This window comes from Scyliorhinus torazame, chromosome 11, assembly GCF_047496885.1.
Source record: "Scyliorhinus torazame isolate Kashiwa2021f chromosome 11, sScyTor2.1, whole genome shotgun sequence".
Taxonomy (NCBI): domain Eukaryota; kingdom Metazoa; phylum Chordata; class Chondrichthyes; order Carcharhiniformes; family Scyliorhinidae; genus Scyliorhinus; species Scyliorhinus torazame.
The window spans coordinates 239,731,951-239,747,156 of NC_092717.1; the positions used below are offsets into that span (position 1 = coordinate 239,731,951).

At 44.9% G+C, this 15,206-nt stretch overlaps 1 long non-coding RNA gene across 1 annotated transcript in view; it reads right to left on the reverse strand.

The window, feature by feature from the left end:
* Positions 1–15,206, reverse strand: part of LOC140385877 (uncharacterized) — a 154,555-nt gene that overhangs the window by 68,331 nt on the left and 71,018 nt on the right. The gene's annotated exons all lie outside the window — the stretch shown is intronic.

Genomic DNA, 15,206 nt, shown 5'->3' on the forward strand with positions numbered 1-15,206 from the left:
TTATTAATTGTCTTTCAGATTTACAAACAAATATGGGTTAAAAATCATGGGTGTTGAACTAATCAAAGGTCCCATTGACCTTTTCTGATGGATGTAAAAGATCCTGTGACGCTATCTTGAGCACTGGCGTTCTCCTCGTCCTGGCCCATTCTAACATACGAATCAGGAGCAGGAAGTAGACCATTCGGTCCCTCAAGCCTGCTCAACCATTCAATAAGACCTTCATCTGAGCTGATCTGATTGTGGCCTTGACACCATATTCCCAGCTATCCTGGTAACCTTTCACTCTCTTGTTAATCAAGGATCTATCTACCTCTGTCTTAAAACATATTCAATGACCCTGCCTCCACCACTCTCCAGGGAAGAGTTTGAAAGATTTGCAACCCTCCGAGAAAAAAAATCTCCATAAATAAGAGGCCTCTTATTTTTTATCTGCCCACGGCCAATGACCCAGAGCCGGTATCGAACCTGGGATCTCGGCGCCGTGAGGCAGCGGTGCTATCCACTGTGCCACCGTGCTGCTCTAGGAGAAACATCTTTTCAGCAACCAACCCTATTGAGTCCCCTCAGGATCTTGTATGTCTCAATAAGATCACATCTCAATCTTCTTGACGTCAATGGATACAGGCCCAAACTTTCCTCCTAATGCCATACATCCTGGGTATGTATATTTAACACTCAAATCGCACCGAAACAAACTTTGGTTATTATCATATTACTGGGAGCTTGCTGTGTATAAATTGACTGTCATGTTTTCTACATTCGAACAGTGACTACATTTCTAAAAATACTTAATTCTACCTAAAGTGCTTTGGGATGTCCTGAAGTTGTGATAAGTGCAATATAAATGCAAGTTCTTTCTTTCCATGTGACAGCTATCCCAGTGTTCACTTAAGGGAGTGGGAAAGTTGGGCCTTGTGCACCCGTTTCATGGCCTTAAAATTGATACATTTAATGCATAAATAATTCCGATAAAGTTTGCCCAGTTTCAGTCTCTTTAATGGATTCACAATGTTGGGGTTCTGGGGTTTAATCCTATATCCCTCTTGCCCTAATACCAGGACTGGCAAACATGGAAACTGGTATTAATGCTATCAAATCATCAACGAGATAAGAAATTAATCCTTTACATGCAGCGTATATAAAACATGGATATCAATGATAATGGATTTCAATGTGGGCAAAAACCTCATCCACTTTGGACTTAACAGGTTAGAGCAAGGGACTGTCACATTTTGATTTGATTTATTGTCACATGCCGAAGTACAGTGAAAAATATTTTTCTGCGGCCGAGGGAACGTATACTGTACGTACATAGTAGACAAAAAGAATAATCAACAGAGTACATTGACAAATGGTACATCAACAGACAGTGATTGGTTACAGTGCGGATCAAGGGGCCAAACAAAGCAAATACATGAGCAAGAGCAGCATAGGACGTGGTGAGTAGTGTTCTTACAGGGAACAGATCAGTCTGAGGGGGAGTTGTTGAGTCATGTAGCTGTGGGGAGGAAGCTGTTCCTATATCTGGCTGTGCGGGTCTTCAGACTTCTGTACCTTCTGCCTGATGGAAGGGTCTGGAAGAGGGCAAAGCCTGGATGGGAGGGGTCTCTGACAATGCTGTCTGCCTTCCTGAGGCAGTGGGAGGTGTGTACAGAATCAATGTGGGGGTGGCAAGCTTGTGTGATGCATTGGGCTGAGTTCACCACACTGCACTTTATTCCGATCTTGGGCCGAGCAGTTTCCATACCAGGCTGTGATGCAGCCGTATAGGATGCTCTCTATGACATATCTGTAGAGGTTTGTGAGAGTCGCTGCAGACATGCCAAATTTCTTTAGCTTCCATAGGAAGTAGAGACGTTGTTGGGCTGTTTTGACTGTTACACCAAGGTGAGTGGACCAGGACAGACTGTTGGCGATGGTGACCCCTAGCAATGGGCAGTAACAGTTTGGAAATCTTTCTCAAATGGCAGTTGGTGCTCAGTCAATTCCAAATCTGAATTAGATTGGTGTTAACCAAAGTTACTAAGGAATTTGGACAGAGGTGGGTTTATGCACTTGCACCAAAGATCAACCATAATCCCATTGAATGGTGGAACAGGATCCAGAGGCTAAATGGCTTCCTCCTCGTCCCGTGTTCAGGTTCAAAGTCTGCCATCATTTAACTGCTTCCAGTAAGGCTAAGAAAGTCCCCCAATGTCTGTACCTCTTCACCTGCATAACTACATATTGCAAAGGTGTTATTGCTCTGGAAAGGTTCCTACAGATTGGAGGGTAGCTAATATAACCCAGCCATTCAAAAAGGGTGGTAGAGAGAAAATAGTAAACTATAGGCCAAGGTCTCACATAGCAGATGACTGTGTAAAGTTAAAGTGCATGGGATTATGGATCATGTCTTAAGATGGATAGAAAGCTGGTTAGCAGACAGGAACCAAAAAGTTGGAATAAATGGTCTTTTTCCGATTGGCAGACGGTGACTAGTCAGGTACTGCAGGAATCTGTGCTCGACCCCAACTTTTCACATTGTATTTCCAAATTTGCAGATGAAACAAAGTTGGATGGGAAGGTGAGCTGTGAGGAGGTTGCAGAGATGCTTCAGCAGGATTTGGACAGGCTGAGTGAGTGGGCATATACATGGCAGACGCAGTATAAAGTGGATAAATGTGAGGTTATCCACTTCGGTAGCAAAAATAGGAAGACATTATTTGAATGGGTGTAAATTGAGAGGTGGATACTCAGTGAGACTTTGATGTCCTCGTGCATCAGTCGCTGAAAGTAAGCACGCAGGTACAGCAGGCAGTAAAGAAGACAAATGGAATATTGGCCTTCACTGAGAGGATTTGAGTATAGGAATAGGGGTGTTTTACATGGCATTGGTGAGGCCACGCCTCATAATATTCTTTATTGTCACAAGTAGGCTTACATTAACACAGCTTCACAACTTCATTGCATTGTGAAAACCCTTAGTCGCCACACTTCTGCGCCTGTTCAGGTACACGGAGGGAGAATTCAGAATGTCCAAATTACCTAACAGCATGTCTTTCGGGAGTTGTGGGAGGAAACCGGTGCACCCGGAGGAAACCCACGCAGACACTGGGAGAACGTGCAAACTCTGCATAGACAGTGACCCAAGCCGGGAATCGAACCTGGGACCCTGCCGCTGTGAAACAGTGCCAACCACTGCTACTGTGCCGCCCTGAAGTATTGTGTGCAGTTTTGGTGTCCTTATCTGAGGAAGGATGTTTTTGCCAAGGAGGAAGTGCAGCTAAGGTTTACCAGGCTGATTCCTGGGATGGCGGGACCGTCATATGAGGAGAGGCTAAGTCAGTTAGGATTATATTCATTGGAGTTTAGAAGAGTGCGGGGGAATCTCAAAGAACAAAAGAACAAAGAAATGTACAGCACAGGAACAGGCCCTTCGACCCTCCAAGCCCGTGCCGACCATGCTGCCCGACTAAACTACAATCATCTACACTTCCTGGGTCCGTATCCCTCTATTCCCATCCTATTCATGTATTTGTCAAGGTGCCCCTTAAATGGTGGAGTCCAGAACTAGGAGTCATAGTTTGAGGATAAGGGGTATGAGGTGAGAGAGTGAATTCACTACCACAAAAAGTAGTTGAGGTGAAAACATCGTCATTTCAAGATGGAATTAGATATAGCTCTTGGCGCTAAAGGAATGGGTGTGGGGGAGGTTGGGAAGACTGGATCAGGGTATTGAACTCTTATGGTTATCCATGATCATAATGAATGGCAGAGCAGGCTCGAAGGGCCGAATTGCCTCCTCCTATTTTCTATGTATGTTTCTATGTAATTATCATTTACTTCCACCAGGTGGTGCAGCAGACCAGTCTAGATTTTCACAGAGCACTCTGGTGCTACCTTTCATCAACTGGAATGGTTTATTTTGTGGACTATGTAACAAAAGATACACACAAGCTTTGAATGTTGAACTTTATCTATTTATATCTAAATTCTAACAGTATTTAACATTAGTCCACAGAACATGTGACATTGAGAATGTGACTGACTCGTTATATTTATATTGCCGTTTATCAAAGTCTGATTAACAAATCGCTACTCTGAACAAATCTTTAAGTACAAGTTTGTTTAGTCCTGACTGACATTTGCCTGCACTTTGTATATTAAAGTGTCTTGTGTAATGTAATGAGGGGCAGAATGATCCATAACTCTCCAGCTGCTCCGTGCCGATTTAGAAATTCTTTTTTTTTTCACTGTCTCTGGGCGTTGCTGGCACAGCCAGCATTTATTGGCTATGCCTATAGTTCTGAGAATAGTTGGCCGTTGCCTCACCCTGAGACTGTATTGACACACAAATTACAGAGCTCACCAAGCAGGTTTGTAGGGTTTTCGCTGCATAAGCAAGCTGCCAGCAAGTCACTTGTTTGATGTGTTACAGAACGACAAGGTCATGTCTATTAGGGGGGATAGTTTAGAGACTGGAAAGAGGAAGATGGTGTGTTGACCTGATGGAGGAGGCCTTGGAGAATATGAACGAGTTTTTAAAAAATAAATTTAGAGTACCCAATTATTATTATTTTTCCAATTGAGGGGTAATTTAGCGTGGCCAATCCACCTAGCCTGCACATCTTTGGGTTGTGGGGGTGAAACCCAGGCAGATATGGGGAGAATGTGCAAACTCCATGCGGACAGTGACCCAGGGCTGGGTTTCGAACCCGGGTCCTCAGCACCGCAGTCGCAGTGCTAACCACTGCGCTACATGCTGCCCCTGAATATGAAAGAGTTTGAGAGGGTAGAGGGTTAATAGCACTGGTTCAATCCCCACACCGGCTGAGATTATTCATGAAGGCTCCGCCTTCTCAACCTTGCACCTTGCCTGAGGTGTGATGACCCTCAGGTTAAATCACCACCAGTCAGCTCTCCCCCTCCAAGGGGGAAAGCAGCCTATGGTCATCTGGGACTAGGGTGACTTTACAGAAGTTATTTCTGCATGAGAGAATCCAAAATAAGAGGCCACCACTATAAGATGGTCGCTAATCATAGAAACATAGAAAATAGGAGCAGGAGGGGCCGTTTGGCCCATCGAGCCTGCTCTGCCATTCATTATGATCATGGTTGAACTCGATAGCCTAATCCCACCTCTTTCCACCCCCCATATCCTTTGATCCCCTTCACTCCAAGTGCTATATCTAACTTTCTTGAAAACATACAATGTTTTGGCCTCGACCACTTCCTGTGGTAATGAATTCCACAGGGTCACCACTCTGGGTGAAGAAATTTCCCCTCATCTCTGTCCGAAATGGTCTACCCCGTATCCTCAGACTGTGACTCCTGGTTCTGGACACCGCCACCATCAGGATCATCTTTCCTGCGTCTACCCTGTCTAGTCCTGTTAGAATTTTATAGGTTTCTGAGTTTCTCCCCCCAACCCCCCCCCCCCCCCCTCCCAATCCCCCCATTCTTCTGAGTTCCAGCGAAAACAATCCTAACTGACTCAATCTCCTCGTATGTTAATCCTGCCATCCCAGGAATCAGTCTGGTAAACCTTTGCTGCACTCCCTCTAGAGCAAGAACGTTCTTCCTGAAATGAGGAGACCAAAATGGCACACAATTGCAGCAAGACATCCCTGCTCCTGTACTCAAATCCTCTTGTGTCATGTGAGAGTACCTTTAAGACATGGATGTTTAAGCAATGTACCTTTAAGAAAACAGTGATGTCAGAGAGTGGATAGAGCTGAGGTCAGGTCAGCCATTTTGCAGTTTAGTTTTGCAGTTTGGAGGAAAAGAGCTGGGTGTGTGTCTTGTGTTTTGCAGTGAGCTGGATCTCTGCCATAAAAGACCATCTCTGGATCATTTGGGTGATTTAAAGTGAAGCCTTTAACCTGATGTGATTTTGTTTAAAGGTGTTAAGTCTCTTGGAAGTTTGAAGGAACATTTTAAGGAATTATTTACTGTTGCAATATTTTCTGAGTTATCTTTGAAGTAAGGGGTGTTAAGAGATCTAATGTTTATTTAAGATGTTAAGTTGAGTTAATGGAATAAACAGTGTTTTGTGTTTAAAAACCCACGTGTCCATAATTGTAATCCCACACCTAGGGAAAAAGCCGTGTGTTAGGAAAAGCAACAAATACATTAAAGGGAGAGGTTGGTTGAACTCCATGATACTTTTGGGGGTTCTGAAAACGCCTCGCCCATAACACTTGCTATGAAGGCCACTTTTCTAATCACCTCCTTTACTGCCTGCTGTATCTGCATGTTTAACTTCAGTGACTGGTGTACGAGGCCAGCCAGGTCTCGTTGCACATTGCCATCTACTAATTTATGGCCATTCCGATAATAGTCTGCCTACCCATTTTTGTACGAAATTATATTACATCTGTCATTCATTTGCCCACTCAACTTGTTCAAATCACACTGAAGGATCTCTGCATCCTTCTCCTGAGCTCACCCTCCCACACAACTGTCATCTGCAAATTTGGAAAAATTACGGTTTGTTTCCTCATCTGAATCATTAATATATATTGTGAATAGCTGGGGTCCCAGCACCGATCCCAGAGGTACCCCACTAGTCACTGCCTGCCATTTATTCTTATTCTTTGTTTCCTGTCTGCCAACCTGTTTTCTGTCCATCTCAATACACTACCCCTAACATGCGCTTTGATTTTACGCAATAATCTCATGTGGGAATTTGTCAAAAGCTTTCTGTACGTCCAAAAAGACCACATCCACTGACACCCCCCTCATCAACTCTACTAGTTAGATTTACAAAGAATTCCAGTAGATTTGTCGAGCATGATTACTCCTTCATTAATCCATGGTGATTGTGTCTGATCCTGCCACTGTTTTCTAAGTGCTCTGTTATAAAATCTTTGATAATGGATTCTAGAATGTTCCCCACAATCGACGTCAGGCTTACTGATCTATAATTCCCTGTTTTCTCTCGACCTCCCTTTTTATATAGTTACATTAGCTGCCCTCCAATCTGCAGGAACTGTTCCAGAGTCTATAGAATCCTGGAAGATGACCACCAATGCAGCCACTATTTCTCGGGCCACTTCCTTAAATACTCTGGGATGTAGATCATCAGACCCTGGGGATTTATCAGCTTTCAATCTCATCAATTTCCCCAACACCATTTCTCTACTAATATTGATCTCCCTCAATTCTTCCCTCCCACTAAACCCTGCGTTCTGATTTGTGTCCTCATTTGTGAAGACAGAACCAAAGTATGAGGTTAGAAACATGAAAGGAGAGGTCACACTGTTGGGAGTCTTCTATAGGCCACCAAATAGTTCTAGGGATGTAGAGGAAAGGATGGCGAGGATGATCCAGGATAAGAGCGAAAGTAACAGGGTAGTTATTATGGGAGACTTTAACTTTCCAAATATTGACTGGAAAAGATATAGTTCGAGTACATTAGATGGGTTGTTTTTTGTAGAGTGTGTGCAGGAAGGTTTCCTGACACAGTTTGTTGACAGGCCAACAAGAGGCGAGACCACGTTGGATTTGGTTTTGGGTAATGAACCAGGCCAGGTGTTGGATTTGGAGGTAGGAGAGCACTTTGGGGACAGTGACCACAATTCGGTGACGTTTACGTTAATGATGGAAAGGGATAAGTATACACCGCAGGGCAAGAGTTATAGCTGGGGGAAGGGCAATTATGATGCCATTAGACGTGACTTGGGGGGATAAGGTGGAGAAGTAGGCTGCAAGTGTTGGGCACACTGGATAAGTGGAGCTTGTTCAAGGATCAGCTACTGCGTGTTCTTGATAAGTATGTACCGGTCAGGCAGGGAGGAAGGCGCCGAGCGAGGGAACCGTGGTTTACCAAAGAAGTGGAATCTCTTGTTAAGAGGAAGAAGGAGGCCTATGTGAAGATGAGGTGTGAAGTTTCAGTTGGGGCGATGGATAGTTACAAGGTAGCGAGGAAGGATCTAAAGAGAGAGCTAAGACGAGCAAGGAGGGGACATGAGAAGTATTTGGCAGGAAGGATCAAGGAAAACCCAAAAGCTTTCTATAGGTATGTCAGGAATAAGCGAATGACTAGGGAAAGAGTAGGACCAGTCAAGGACAGGGATGGGAAGTTGTGTGTGGAGTCTGAAGAGATAGGCGAGATACTAAATGAATATTTTTCGTCAGTATTCACTCAGGAAAAAGATAATGTTGTGGAGGAGAATGCTGAGCCCCAGGCTAATAGATTAGATGGCATTGAGGTACGTAGGGAAGAGGTGTTGGCAATTCTGGACAGGCTGAAAATAGATAAGTCCCCGGGACCTGATGGGATTTATCCGAGGATTCTCTGGGAGGCCAGGGAAGAGATTGCTCGACCTTTGGCTTTGATTTTTATGTCATCATTGGCTACAGGAATAGTGCCAGAGGACTGGAGGATAGCAAATGTGGTCCCTTTGTTCAAAAAGGGGAGCAGAGACAACCCCGGCAACTATAGACCGGTGAGCCTCACGTCTGTAGTGGGTAAAGTCTTGGAGGGGATTATAAGAGACAAGATTTATAATCATCTAGATAGGAATAATATCAGGGATAGTCAGCATGGCTTTGTGAAGGGTAGGTCATGCCTCACAAACCTTATTGAGTTCTTTGAGAAGGTGACTGAACAGGCAGGCGAGGGTAGAGCAGTGGATGTGGTGTATATGGATTTCAGCAAAGTGTTTGATAAGGTTCCCCACGGTAGGCTATTGCAGAAAATACGGAGGCTGGGGATTGAGGGTGATTTAGAGATGTGGATCAGAAATTGGCTAGCTGAAAGAAGACAGAGGGTGGTGGTTGATGGGAAATGTTCAGAATGGAGTTCAGTCACAAGTGGAGTACCACAAGGATCTGTTCTGGGGCCGTTGCTGTTTGTCATTTTTATCAATGACCTAGAGGAAGGCGCAGAAGGGTGGGTGAGTAAATTTGCAGACGATACTAAAGTCGGTGGTGTTGTCGATAGTGTGGAAGGATGTAGCAGGTTACAGAGGGATATAGATAAGCTGCAGAGCTGGGCTGAGAGGTGGCAAATGGAGTTTAATGTAGAGAAGTGTGAGGTGATTCACTTTGGAAGGAATAAAAAGAATGCGGAATATTTGGCTAATGGTAAAGTTCTTGAAAGTGTGGATGAGCAGAGGGATCTAGGTGTCCATGTACATAGATCCCTGAAAGTTGCCACCCAGGTTGATAGGGTTGTGAAGAAGGCCTATGGAGTGTTGGCCTTTATTGGTAGAGGGATTGAGTTCCGGAGTCAGGAGGTCATGTTGCAGCTGTACAGAACTCTGGTACGGCCGCATTTGGAGTATTGCGTACAGTTCTGGTCACCGCATTATAGGAAGGACGTGGAGGCTTTGGAGCGGGTGCAGAGGAGATTTACCAGGATGTTGCCTGGTATGGAGGGAAAATCTTATGAGGAAAGGCTGATGGACTTGAGGTTGTTTTCGTTGGAGAGAAGAAGGTTAAGAGGAGACTTAATAGAGGCATACAAAATGATCAGGGGGTTAGATAGGGTGGACAGTGAGAGCCTTCTCCCGCGGATGGAAATGGCTGGCACGAGGGGACATAGCTTTAAACTGAGGGGTAATAGATATAGGACAGAGGTCAGAGGTAGGTTCTTTATGCAAAGAGTAGTGAGGCCGTGGAATGCCCTACCTGCTACAGTAGTGAACTCGCCAACATTGAGGGCATTTAAAAGTTTATTGGATAAACATATGGATGATAATGGCACAGTGTAGGTTAGATGGCTTTTGTTTCGGTGCAACATCGTGGGCCGAAGGGCCTGTACTGCGCTGTATTGTTCTATGTTCTATGTGTTCAAAGTTTGTATTTCAAAGATTGCATTCATAGAAAAATGTATCGAACCAATCCAATTGGGAATTTAGGAGAAAATTCATTACTCGCTGTGATAGAGTTCAATACACACCACTCTCTGGATAGTGGCAATAACATTGACAGAAAATTAGAGAGGAACATGAGGGATAACAGAATAGAAGGGTAAGTTGGTGGGTTGGGATGACAGGCGCTGGCATGGACTGTTCCTATGTTGTAAATAATATCCAAAGTTTTGTAAGACAAAAAACATTTTCTCAATTCGGAGAGAGGGAGTCTTACTTTGGACCCTTAAAGACTTTAACTAAATCTTCCTCATTCCATGCTGTTTAAGTCCTGACGTATTCTGCAGCAGACCAGGAGTTACAATTAGTAATGTTATAACCTGGTATTAGCGTCCTGTGGCAAGATTAAAGAATGAGAAGGATAGAATTCCTTTTGTCTTGTTATTTTTTTCCCTGTAAAACTTGCAGCATTGTGTGAGAGAGATACTTGAAACCTGCAGGCCAGGCTGTCACTTCATAGAATTTGACAGATGTCAAGCCACGGTTGCCAAACAAAGAAAATAGTCATGGTAAATTATTTATGGTAACATTGCTCGTTTCTGGAATTTTATTCATAGGCTTTCTATGCAAATATAGCATGGCATTTAAGGGATTTTATTTTTTAACTTGCACGGTGTAAAACAGTTGATATTTAGGGTGGTCAGTTTGAGTTGCGCAGTGTTTATGTATTTTTGCACTTTACTGGAATGACTCTGGCAACAACAACCTAAAGGACCCTAAACGGGTCTGAGCAGATGGCTGTATACAGACGTTACAGAGTCGATCAGCTTCTGGTGTATTTCTGTCAGATTGTAACATAGTCACCAAAAAAATAAGGAGATTCAGATGGAAATATTGTCAAATTCAGAGCACAATAACTGAGAAAGACATATTTGAATGTTGAATTCAATGTCAAATTGCTCAGTTTTCCACATTGCCAGGTGGGTGCCTGTGTTGTAGCTGTACTGGAACAGCTTGGCTGAGGGAGCAGGTAGCTCTGGAACACTACTCTGCAGTACTATTGCCAGAATATTGTCAGGGCCCACAGCCTGCCAATGCCTTCAGTTTATTCATATCATGAGGCTGAGATGGATCATCCACTCGGTACTTCTGGCTGAAGATTGTTGCGAATTCTTCAGCCTGGCCTTTTGGATTTGAATTTTGTTTTTTGCCACGTGTACCGAGGTATAGTGAAAAGTATTTTTCTTCGAGCAGTTCAAACTGATCATTAAGTACATGGAAAGAAAAGGGAATAGAAGAAAATAAATAGGGCAACACGAGGTAGAGAATGTAACTACAGAAACACCGGCATCGGGTGAAACATACAGGGGTGTAGTGTTAATCAGGTCAGTCCATAAGAGGGTCGTTTAGGAGTCTGGTGACAGTGGGGAAGAAGCTGTTTCTGAGTCTGTTCGTGCGTGTTCTCAGACTTTTGTATCTCCTGCCCGATGGAAGAAGTTGGAAGAGTGAGTAAGCCAGGTAGGAGGGGCTTTGATTATGCTGCCCGCTTTCCCCAGGCAGCGGGAGGTGTAGATGGAGTCAATGGATGGGAGGCAGGTTCGTGTGATGGACTGGGCTGTGTTCACGATTCTCTGAAGTTTCTTACGGTCTTGGGCCGAGCAGTTGCCATACCATGCTGTGATGCAGTCAGATAGGATGCTTTCTATGGTGCATCAGTAAAAGTTGGTAAGAGTCAGTGTGGACATGCCAAATTTCCTTAGTTTCCTGAGGAAGTATAGGCGCTGTTATACTTTCTTTGTGGCAGTGTCGATGTGGGTGAACCAGGACAGATTTTTGGTGATGTGTACCCCTAGGAATTTGAAGCTTGCTAACTGTGTACCCCTAGGAATTTGAAGCTGCTAACTATCTCCACCTCCGCCCCGTTGATGCTGACAGGGATGTGTACAGTACTTTGCTTTCTGAAGTCAATGACCAGCTCTTTAGTTTTGCTGGCATTGAGGAATAGATTGTTGTTTCTGCACCACTCCACTAGGTTCTCTATCTCCCTCCTGCATTGACTCGACGTTATTCGAGATCCGGCCCACTATGGTCATATCATCAGCAAACTTGTAGATGGAGTTGGAACCAAATTTTGCCACAGTTGTGTGTGTATCGGGAGTAGAGTAGGGGGCTAAGTACGCAGTCTTGCGGGGCCCCGACATTGAGGACTCTTGTGGAGGAGGTGGCGTTGTCGTTTATTCTTACTGACTGTGGTCTGTGGGTCAGAAAGTCGAGGATCCAGTTGCAGAGTGAGGAGCCATGTCCTAGGTTTTGGAGCTTTGACATGAGCTTGGCTGGGATTATGGTGTTTGATATATCTTCAATTCACCAAGAGAGCGAGTGAACAAGGCTTTATTAGTCGTGAACTTGCCTAGCCAGAGTCAGTTGTGCAGCTGAGTGCCGCCCGCAGGTGGCCAGGTTATATATGGCCCCGGTGAGGGCGGAGCCCACCAGGGTTACAGTATAGTACCTGGAAGCAGCTCGTATCACCACTTCCAGGTCAAAGGTTACATTAGGTGGATACAATGGTTACAGTGTCATGCATTATGGTGAATACATTCACCACAGTGTTGAAGGCGGAGCTGTAGTAAATAAATAGGAGTCTGATATAGGAGTCCTTGTCGAGACGCTCTCGGGATGAGTGTAGGGCCAGGGAGATGGTGTCTGATGTGGACCAGTTGCGATGCGGTGGATCGAGGCATTCTGGGAGTATGGAGGTGATGCGCTTCATGACCAACCGCTCAAAGCACTTCATTACGACTGCAGTCAGGGCCACCGGACGGTAGTCATTGAGGCATGTTGCCTGGTTCTTTGCACCAGTATGATGGTCTTCTTGAAGCAGGTTGGGACCTCAGAGCACAGTAGGGACAGGTTAAAGATGTCCGCGAACACATCTGCCAGCTGGTCCGTGCAGGCTCTGAATGCACGATCAAGGATCCCGTTGCCTTCCAAGGGTTCACTTTCAGGAAGGCTGATCTGACTTTGGAAGCTATGATGGTGTGATTTTGCACAGATGTGCTGGGCTCCTCCATCATTGAGGATGAGGATATTTGTGGAGCCTCCTCCTCCAGTGAGTTGCTCAAGTGTCCACCACCGTTCCTGCTGGATGTGGCAGGACTGTAGAGCTTAAATCTGATGCGTTTGTTGTGGAATAGCTTAGCTCTGTCTATTACTTACTGCTTATGCTGTTTGGCAGTCCTGTGTCGTAGCTTCGCCAGGTGACACCTCAGTTTTTGGTATGCTTGGTGTTGCTCCTGGCATGCTCTCCTGCACTCTTCATTGAACCAGGGTTGATCTCCTGACTTGTTGGCAATGGTGGAGTGTGGAGTTTGGACGTTCGGCATGTCTGCGTGGGTTTCTTCGGGTGCTGTGGTTTCATAAAATCGTAGAATTTACAGTGCAGAAGGAAGCCATTTGGCCCATCGAGTCTGCACCAGCCCTTTGAAAGAGCACCCTATTTAAGCCCACAGTCCAAAGATGTGCAGGTTAGGTGTATTGTCCCTTGCTAAATTGTTCCTTAGGGTGGGGTTGCAGGAATAGGGTAGGGGATTGGACCTAGGTAGTGTGGTCATTCAAAAGGGTCGGTACAGACTTTATGGGTCGAATGGTCTCTTGCACTGTAGGGATTCTAACAACCGTAACTACTATCTTTACTTCCACTCAAACAACAGAACCATCTCCGATCATAATCCACTTTTACATACAGTTAGCACTCACAAATACTTGCTGTAGAGGGATATCTTGAAAGTCCACTTTGAAAAAGAACGATCTTTTGACACTGCTTTAAAGAAAGAGTCCAGTCATCATGTCAGAACAATGCAGGGTCTCTAGCTGAAGTCTTGAGAAACTGCCTTCATAGCTTCGCTTCCAGTTCCCAACTAAAACTCTGACCCTTCATGCCTGACTGCTTCAACCCTTGCCTCCTCCCATTAATTGCATTATCTTACTAACGGAATACATTGTCTCTAATTAACTACTCCACAGGGAACTCTCGTAATATAAACAAAAATCCATTAGCCCAAACTTTTACAATGTCTTAATTGCACCTCAGGCTCTCAAAAGCTGTCTTGCTGACCAGGAATTTTGAAAACAGTACTGCCGCAGTCAGACACACACTAACGATTACATCTTCAAATACATATAATACAATATATCTGAAATTCCTACATTCATCACAGTAGTAATCAGAAAGACGTTTCCTTGCCCATGTTTGACCTGATGATTTCACTGGGTCCAGAGTCAATGTTGAGGACAGGGAAACACCCTCCCGACTGTCGCCGCCTTCAGCGATGACTCGCTAATGAGTATAATTATCCACATAAGAAATTCTGTCACTGCTCAATGGTTCTGTGGATCCTTGCGTGGCTGATGATCCCGATCCTACAGCTGCATCTTCAACAGCACATTTAGCAGGTGTTTCAGGGAGTGGAATCAATCCTTGGACTCAGGATCACTGGTATTTCTTTCTCAGGTTCCTTTTCCAGGTCTCCTCTTGCCGTTGGATGTCCTCGAATTGTATCCCTTCAATCAGGAATTTCCTCGAAGTTGGTCTCTTCTGAGCAAGGGTGTCTCAGGCGTTTACATTGATGTTGCACCATTTGAGGTAAGAGGGTGTCTTTGAAGCGCTTCCTTTGTCCTGCTCTTGTTCGGGAGCCTTCCTTGAGCTGGGAAAAGACTTGCTTTGGTAGGCAGGACTCTGGCATCCTAAGCACATGGCTGGCCCAGCGGAGTTGGTTTCGGATGATCATGACCTTGATGCTGGTACTCTCGGCTTCTTCAAAGGACGATGATGTTAGTACACCTGTCTTCCCAGCTGATACGGAGAATCCATCTCAGACAGCATTGCTGGTGCCTCTCCAGAGCCTTGAGGTGACGTTTGTACATAGTCCAAGTTTCTGAGCTGGTAGAAGAGGTGGGAGGGCGATTGCCTTGTGCAGGAAGATCTTGGTGTCAGCGTGGAATTTGCATCGCAAAAGACTCGTATCCTTGGGTGTCCAAAGGAGGCGCTCGGGAATTGGGCATGATGTTGGCTCTCACATCAATGTCAGCCTTAGACGAGAGGTGGCTCTCCAGGTAGGGGAAAAGTTCCACGTTTGGTAGGATTTCTCTGTTGATCTTGATGTAGGGAAAGACCAGTTCTTGCCCTGGAGCAGGTTGGTAAAAGACTTGAGTTTTCTTGAGGTTGAGGCTGACACCGATTCTTCGGTATGCTTCCGTGAAGGTGCCAAGCATAGCTTAGAGATTCTCTTCGGAGATAGTTGGGATGGCAATGTCATCCACATACTGAAGTTCCACGAGCGATGTCGGTGTGGTTTTCTTCTTTGATTTCAACCAGTTGAGGTTGAAAAGTTTTCCATCCATCCTGTT